A 7,500-nucleotide genomic window follows, 5' to 3' on the forward strand; every position below is an offset into this window, starting at 1 on the left:
GTGCGGCAGTAATTCCGAAACACATGGGCTATAGCCCGCCCACACTGACAATTGATTGGTTGACTTACCGAAACAGGCCAATCAGGATCCCCCCTCTACCGTGCGCGTGCTACAAGGTTTGGAGCACATACTTGAATACTTGTCTCTGTCACGCATTTGCGCTCTTGCTCGTTCGCTCTAGATTCCGGGAGATTGTAACTAATTTGCGGGCATCAGGGAGCCGCTATCAATATGTGGGAGTCTCCCGGAACATCCGGGATACTTGGGATGTCTGGTTTTGTGTTTGTTACTCTTAACAGTAACGCATTACTTTTTGGTGTAAGTAATCAATAACGTAATTGAGTTACTTTTTGAATGAAGTAACAAGTAACTGTAACTAGTTACTATTTTTTAGTAACTAGCACAACACTCTTGCCAGGTTCCAATAACGTACGCTAAAGGCAATCAATTGTCAATCTTATAGAGAAGGATCAGTATGTTTTGCTAACAAGTTCCTCTGTGGGTGGAGACTTTCAGGAGATCATGTGGCCTCTATAAATCAACATGAAAATCTTGCAAACTAAAACAAAGTTTTGCGATATTCATCAAATCTGGTGACTCTGGAGCCAGGACGTGTCATGTGACATGAATAATCCAGGCCTTGTGATTTCACCAATTCAAGCAGATTTCATACCCAAATAATTCACTCTCTCTCCCTTTCTCTCTTTTGTTATACATGCAACTCACGTTCTCAGTTGTTTGGTGGTGCACTCTGCTAAGGATAGATCTCCATGGACAGCCTTGACCCATGGGACTGCTGAGGAGAGAAATACTTGGAGACAATCACGCCGTCTTTGAACTGCCATTGTTCCTGTCAGCTTCGTGATCAGGTCTTCATCGATGAACATTTGACACCTTCAGCAGAAAGGAATTAATGAACTCAGTAATGACTCTGACCTGTTAATTCCTCAGGAGCTCTTGGTTGCTTAATTCCGCTCGACTATAAACTGTTGTATAAAGTACATTATTTACATTGATATCATTTCCTGTCCATTGTCACCCAAATGAGAATGAGGTTCTGGTTCCTCTCAAGGTTTCTTCTGCATATCATCTCAGGGACTTGGGATTAGAGGTCTTCACGGGTCCACTTAGATCCGAAAACCCGAAGTCCGACCCGAGACCCGAGCGGGTTCGGGTCTAAAAGTTTCACGTGTGCCTCGGACACGGGTCGGGTCTAATAATAGCGCCATCGGGTCTCGGGTAATTTAAAATGAATGTGTTTTTACCGAACGGACCCGAGAAGACCCGAACTACTGTATCTCGCTTGTGTGCATCGACTCGAGTCCTTTTCCAACCTCTCCTCTGTTTGCCAAGACCGCTTGCGACATCATGTTGCTGGCGGTAAAGCTAATTTTCGTTGAAACAGACCTGTCAATCAATTTTGAATCCATGCTGTAGCGGTTACTTTTCTGTCTGACTGGTGCGTGCAGGGCTGCATCGGTGTGTGCAACATTCGGGTCCAGTCGGGTTAAAAAAAATTGCCAACCGGTCGGGTCGGACTCGGGTCAAATTTTAAAGGGTTTGAATCCGCACGTTGGGTTCGGGTAAAAAGTGATTCGGGTCACTTCGGTTTCCGGTACATTTCTTTAGACCCGAGAAGACCTCATCTTGTTACAGATGTTATAGATAAATAGTAACTTAATGTTAAACTTTACAGTTTTTATCCTGTTGCTATACTTCTGTTAAGCTGCTTTGAGACAATGTCTGTTATTTAAAGCGATAAACAAATAAACGAAATTGAAATTCCCACAGGGGGGCACGGTGGCTTAGTGGTTAGCACGTTTGCCTCACACCTCCAGGGTTGGGGGTTCGATTCCCGCCTCCACCTTGTGTGTGTGGAGTTTGCATGTTCTCCCCGTGCCTCGGGGGGTTTCCTCCGGGTACTCCGGTTTCCTCCCCCGGTCCAAAGACATGCATGGTAGGTTGATTGGCATCTCTGGAAAATTGTCCGTAGTGTGTGAGTGAATGAGAGTGTGTGTGTGTCCTGCGATGGGTTGGCACTCCATCCAGGGTGTATCCTGCCTTGATGCCCGATGACGCCTGAGATAGGCGCAGGCTCCCCGTGACCCGAGGTAGTTCGGATAAGCGGTAGAAGATGAGCGAGTGAATGAGTGAAATTCCCACAAAAAAAAGAGCCAGAATCCTGAAGGAACTGATTGAGAATATAAGTGTTATAATAACGTACAGTACATTAGACAATAATTAAAAACACCCTGATGACTAAACTCTAATAAACATCTGATGTAAAGGTCGAAGGCTCGCTGGACATTTCCACACACTGCGTGTCCGGGTGGTGTGGGAACATCGGTGCTTTAAAATTACACAAGCTCACAGAATGACCCATGAGATTGAAAACATGTGGCCTGGAAGATGGATGAGACGTGAACCGTGTGTGAGACGAGGCCTTACATTTTCTCTCTCTTTTTTTTTGTTTGCTATGTGAGAGGGTCAGAATGGGATGAATGAGGACGTTAAAGAGGCTTTTGATTCGAAAAACGCTGTTTGTGTCTTTCTGTATTGAAGTATAGTGCATCAGAAACTACACGCTAATTAGAGATTCAGACGGAGGGATAAAGTATCTCTCTTTGACCGGGTTCCACATCCCCCAAGCTCCCGTCCGCGATTGTTTCCAAGCCGGTTACGAGCGAGTGGGTGTGGATCAAAGCAACAGTTGTGAATCCGATTGAAAACGACGACACTTAGAAGTTACAGCGGTGGTATAGACGGAACCGGTTCTTGTGTCTGCGTTTCATGGGTCAGTGGTGAGTAATCCGGACGGTGCGCTGACACTATGCATGGATAATCCTTTTATTCGCCGTCTTCATTCTAGCACGACGAGAATGGACGAGCTGCCGACTCCCCGGTGAGGCAGGAGGACGAGGAGCTTTCAATCCTCTGTGAAAAGAAGGAGAGAGAAAAAGTACAAGAGGCAAAAGATGTCTCTCGGGTCCAATCTATCTTCTCTCATCAACGAAACAATCCGACGACGGCTTCACAAAGATCTTCACCAGATTCCCAGAAGAAAGATTCGCCTGATCGGACGAGTTATTTATCGAACGAAGGCGAAGAATCTGTTCCAGGTGTTGAGCTGAAAGCTTTCGCCAGATTTTATTTCCATTTGTTTTTTTATATGTTATTAATATATAATAAATGAATAATAGCAACAACATTTCTTGGCGTTATGTTTAACGCGATCCCACATGAGCACGAAGACGTAACTCATCTTAAACATTACGCAGGTTAAGAGAGTTCATGGAATAAACTCAAAACTGCTCTTTTTTTAAGGCAAAATCCTGAACTTCTGAACTCCTGAAGATCATTTTTTGGGTAAATATTTAGTGTAAAATAAAATGTCAGTCATTTTCAATCTTATGTCTTGTGACTCGGTGTAAAATAAGAAGAAGAGAAAGGTCTCTTTTTCACAGCGGCTGCTCCGTGTGCTGAAGCGTCGTGTCGGAAGGTTATTAGAGCCAGAGCCACTGTGAAAAAGATGAGAGAGACAGAGAGAGAGAGAGAGAGAGAGAGAGAGAGAATAAGAGAGTGATTGAGAGCGAGAGAGAGAGAGAGAGAGAGAGAGAGAGAATAAGAGAGAGAGAGAGACAAAGAGAGAGTGATTGAGAGAGACAAAGAGAGAGAGAGAGAGAGAGAGAGAGAGAGAGAACGTGTGAGAGAGAGAGAATAAGAGAGAGAGAGAGAGAGAATAAGAGAGAGAGAATAAGAGAGAGAGAGAGAGAGAGCGAGACAGGCAGAGAGAGACAGAGAGAGAGAGAGAGAGAGAGAGAGAGACAAAGAGAGAGAGAGAACGTGTGAGAGAGAGAGAGAGAGAGAGTGAGAGAGAGAGAGAGAGAGAGAGAGAGAGAGAGAGAGAGAGAGAGAGAGAGAGAATAAGAGAGAGAGAGAGAGAGAGAGAGCGAGACAGGCAGAGAGAGAGACAGAGAGACAGAGAGAGAGAGAGAGAGACAAAGAGAGAGTGATAGAGAGAGAGAGAGACAAAGAGAGAGAGAGAGAGAGAGGAATAATTACAAAGGTTTTAAACAGAACCATAACAGAGACGGGGAAGAATCCGAGCTGGCTAAGAGTCCTGTTAGGAGCAGGAATGGAATAAATAATGTATTCTGCTGTAAAAGTGGTAATGAACCTAAAAATGGCAGGATGTTGAGTTCAGCGTCTCTGAGTCTTTATCTGGGAATAATGATGGTTCATTTGTTTAAAAAGAAAATGAAATCATTTGTGTAGATAGTTTTATAAACCCGATCCGGAGACTTTTAATTCGATACGTCATATAATCACTGATGGGTTTGAGAGCGTTGACTCTTTATAACTCTATAACTCGCTATCGTTTCCATAGCGACGGCCCACTCACTGTGACTTGTACAGAGAAAGCAGCATGGAAGGAGTCTCCAGCGTCAGAGGTAAAAAGCTGTAAGTTCTCATGATGATGACTTTCTATGTTCATATAAAAACATTCAATTCAACTGCAGTGTGTGTGTGTGTGTGTGTGTGTGTGTGTGAGTGAGAGATGTGCATTTGTTCAATCTGCTCTACATCTGGGTTTTGAGATGGTGTAATCTTCCTGAACTCTCACCCCTTCCCAGAGAAACAGCTCTAACAGACGACTCTGATCAGACACGAGCTCGTACACCTCGACCTCGGATCTCCACTTATCCCAAACGCAACACGTGTTTGCAGATTCTATATAAAAACGTTAAAGGACTCAGGCAGGAGGTCGTCTGTTTAAAGCCGTACGCCGACGCGTGGCTGCTTCGATCGCTTAAAAACATTACATCACTGTCTAGAACTCAGTCTAGCCACACGTCCGGTTCCTTCCCTCGACCTCCGTCTTCCAGCTCAGCATCTTATCGTGATGCTCCTCAGGGAAAAGAAGAAAAAAAAGGTGGAAGACTGTTACTGCACATGGAGAACATTGTGGACAAGCTTCTCTCACACAAATCAAACGATCCTGATGTCTGAACAGATGAAGATGTGAAACTGATGTGAAATATCTCCAGAGAAAAATCTGGAACTTTACTAAAACCTCCGAATCGAGACGCTGCATCGTTATATCTAACGTCAGTCTCAAACAAACATCTGTACACGTTCAGACTTTTCAGACCTTTCAGACTCTTGGGTTCTTCAAGAACTTTTCCAGAGGCAGAGCGGAAATCCTGAATTTTCCACTTTTAGGTCGACACCCAAAAGGGTCCTAGATTATAACATTTGCTGAACCTCGAACGCTTAACTAACGGTTAATGTAACTCAAGAATCTAGAAGAACTCCAGATTTAGCCTTCAGGTTAACTTCTGTATCTGCTTCACTTCAGTTTTTCTTGTATTAAAACTTTAACAACAGTTCTAGATTGAACCTTAATGTTAACTTCTATTCATAGAAATCATTCTAGATCGATCTTTAATCCGAATCATGTTGTGGTTTGAATTTTTTTGCCATCACAAATGGCTTCAAGATTGGGCCTTTTTGATTAAGCTCCATCTATATTGAACTGTATTATAAGAAAGAGCTCTAGATTTAAGTTTAGTTAAAGATTTAACCTCAAGATGAAGCACTTTATAAGCACTAAATTTAACAGGGCTCTAGATTTACCTCAACTACTTCAACCATGAAGAGAAAAAGTTCTAGATAAATGTTTGGATTCAACTAGATTTAGAAAAGGTTCTAGATTCAGTGTTTGAGGTCATCTCATGCACAGCTGGTCTGGGTAAAGCATTAAGGGCCTCAGATGGCTCTCCTACAGACTACTCCAACTACTAAAGGACAAAAAAAAAAAGCCCCAAAGTAAAACCACGAGTCAGGATCTGAGCAAGAACAAACGTAGGTCCTTCAAGTTTTACTGAGAGCTTCATCATCATCATCATCATCATCATCATCATCATTACGCCTGTTTCTGAAATGCTACTTATGGGTCAAGACTTTGTTCCACGTGTCACAGTTCCAGACAGAGGAAGTTGTGAAAGAAAAGGCATCATATATTTTAGATACTTTAGATATGTTTCCGTTTTCTTCTGTGAAGCGCTTTGAGATGCTACTTTTAAAGGCGCTATAGAAAATAAAGTTTATTATTATTATTATTATTATTATTATTATTATTATTATTATTATTATTATTATTATACAAGTAAAAATGATTCATATTCCAGAGACACTGAATAACACTGATATTCAGCCTGCAGGGCAACACACAGGACACCTGGAACTGATACCTTCAGCTTTAATCAAGTCTCTGTCTGTCTGTCTGTCTGTCTGTCTGTCCCCATCTTTCTCACACTCTCTCCACATCTCTTTTTCCCCCTCACCCCATCTCTCTCTCTCTCTTTCCTCTCTCTCTCTTTCCTCTCTCTCTCTCTCTCTCTCTCTCTCTCTCTCTCTCTCTCTCTCACCTTTCTCTCTCTTTCTCACCTTTCTCTCTCTCTCTCTCTCTCTCTCTCTCTCTCTCTCTCTCTCTCTCTCCTTCCCTCTCCATCTCTCTCTCTCTCTCTCTCTCTCTCTCTCTCTCTCTCTCTCTCTCTCTCTCTCTCTCTCTCTCTCTCTCTCTCTCTCTCTCTCTATCTCTCTCTCTGTCTCTCTCCAAAAATCACAGGAACATTGCAGGAGGAATAAATCAGTAACTGTTTCATTATACAGTTCTGATTTTGAGGAGTTTTCTAGAGCTGCAGTTCTACTGAAAAACTTCCATAAAGCTTCCACAGAGAAAGTTCCACTATTTTAAAAGAAAGTCGAACACTTTTTACTTGTTACAGTAAACACTGACTAATTTGAAGGATTCATTTTTTACCTCATTTCTTAACTACAATCCTTTAAACTATACAATTACGACATTTCCTCAATACATCTACCAGAGTATCTCTCAGGACGGATCTTGGTTGTTTCCTTTCCCTTAAATCCATCATCATGGACAAGCCAAATTAATTCAACAGAAATATTTTGATCCTGAAGACTGTTGTTTAAAAGTTTAGTGATGTTACAAAACCCAAATGATAAGAAAATGTGATCTAATTAAAACATTTTAATCCAACTCTCTCTGGTGCAAAGTTTAGTCCGTTTTCCCCTCAGTGTTTCCCCTCAAGCCCTATTATTTTCTCTGCAAAACCTCACTGCAAAGGAAATCTGCCATCATCTCTTCACAGGAATTAAGATCTCCCTGCTCAGATGATGATTATTCCTGTCCTGTGATGAAGTCTAAAACCTTCTGTGTGATGGATCTTACAAGCAGAAGCTGGATTCTGTTTCTCACAACACAGAATTTCCTTCTGGTCTTAGGATCATTTTTGATGAAACAAAAAAAAAAGGCTTGGATTTTAATAATTAATAACAATGATTAATAATTTGATATCATTAATGGAGGTTAATGAAGTGATTCTTCATTAAGAAAGAAAGAAAGAAAGAAAGAAAGAAAGAAAGAAAGAAATAGTTCTGTTTGAATCGCAGTTCACATTATTTATCGCTAGA

This window comes from Tachysurus vachellii, chromosome 23 (assembly GCF_030014155.1).
Source record: "Tachysurus vachellii isolate PV-2020 chromosome 23, HZAU_Pvac_v1, whole genome shotgun sequence".
Lineage (NCBI taxonomy): Eukaryota > Metazoa > Chordata > Actinopteri > Siluriformes > Bagridae > Tachysurus > Tachysurus vachellii.